Here is a 1,995-nt window from a genome sequence, read left to right on the forward strand (position 1 = left end):
AAAAGAAACAACACATTGAAAGGAAAACCCGTATGAATAATGGCTGGCTTTTCTTCACAAACCATGAAGCCAAAAAGAGCATGGATCAGAGTACTTCAACTCCTCTACAAAAACAAAATCAGGTCCAGAATACTATACCCAGAAAATCTCTTTTTCAAGGTTGATGAAGAAGTGAAATACTTCCATCATAAAGAAGAAAAAAAAATTTATAATGACAAAACCAATCCTACACAGACTAATAAAAGATGTTCTAGAGAGAGACCAAAACAATAAGAACTCCATGAACAAGAACAGAAGAAACCCACTTAATAAGGCAAACAATTAAACACTGGAGAAAAAGGACTAAACAACAGCAGGTAAATAATATGTCGATCATAAATCAATACATCTCAATCATAACCATCAATGTAAATGAACACAATTCACCAATTAAAATAAATTGAAGCAGAGGATTAGGAAACAAACTCCAACAATATGCTGTATACAAGAAACACACTTAACTCATAAAGAAATTCATAGGCTGAACATGCCCCAGCACCTCAGAAAAAAGCAGGAGTAACAATCCCCTTCTCAGACAGTCTCAATTTCAAACCAATAATGATCAAATTAAATAAAGAAGGCTACTATATAATGGTTAGGGAAAAAATACAAGAGGAAGAGATAACACTCATAATTGCATATGCACCAAAAATGAGGAGTACCTAACTATATAAGACAAATCTTAGTGGACATGAAAAATCTAATATACAGTATGACAGTCATAATATGAGACCTTAACACCACGTTATCCGAATAAGATAGGCAAACCACACAAAAAATTAGAAAAGAAGTAGCAGAACTGAATCACAGCTAGGAACAAATGGACTTATTGGACATATACAGAGCGTTCTACCCAAAGACAACTGAATATGCATTTTTTTCACCTGCACATGGGTCATTTTATAAAATAGACCACATACTGGTACATAAGTCATGTTTAAGTACATGCATGATAACAGAAATTATCCCATGCATATTATGTGACCACAGTGCAATGAACCAGGAAATAAATGAGACAGAAAACAGAATAACCCCATAAATACATGGAAATTAAACAACAGTCTGCTCAGCAACCAATGGGTCACAGATGAAATTAAAGAAGAAAATCAACAATATCTACAATTTAATGAAAATTCAAGCAGAACATATCGGAATTTATGGGTTGTGATGAAAGCAGTTCTCAGAATGAAATTTATAGCTGTGAACTCACACATTAGAAAACAGAACAGGAAAAAACATACACCCCAGTGATACACCTCCAAGCATATAGAACAGGAAGAGCAAACCAAACCCAGAGCCCAAAGAAGACAGGAAGAAATCATAAAGACTAGAGCAAAAATTAATTCGATTGAGAAGAACAACAGTCCAAAGAAATTGACTAATAAAAAGCTGGTTCTTGGAAATGTCCAATTAAATTGATATGCCCCTAGCTAATTTCATCAAAAAGAGGAAAGAAAAAATACAAATACAGGCAATAAGGAATGAAAACGATGTAACTACCACAGACCCAGTGGAAATTCAGAAGATTGTGAAAACCTACGTTGAGAACATTTACTCTCACAAAACAGAAGGTACAGAAGAAATGGACAGATTCCTAGAAAGGTACAAATTACCAAAACTGAATGAAGAAGATATAACTACTCCAATAACCCAATAACAGCAAAGGAATTATGAAATGTGATAAAATACCTACTGACAAAGAAAAGTGCAGAACCTGATGGATTCACTGCTGAATTCCACAGGAAACTGATGGAAGATATACTCCCTATACTCTTCAAACTCTTCAGTGAAATTGAAAAGGAAGCAATCTTCCCAAATCATTCCTGGAGGTAAGTATTATACTGATAGCAAAACCAGAGATAGATGCAACTAAAGAAGAGAACTATAGACAATTCTCCCTCATGAACATAGATGCCAAAATCCTCAACAAAAATCTAGCAAATAGAATACAGCCAA

This window comes from Octodon degus, unplaced genomic scaffold (assembly GCF_000260255.1).
Source record: "Octodon degus isolate 3935 unplaced genomic scaffold, OctDeg1.0 scaffold00269, whole genome shotgun sequence".
Lineage (NCBI taxonomy): Eukaryota > Metazoa > Chordata > Mammalia > Rodentia > Octodontidae > Octodon > Octodon degus.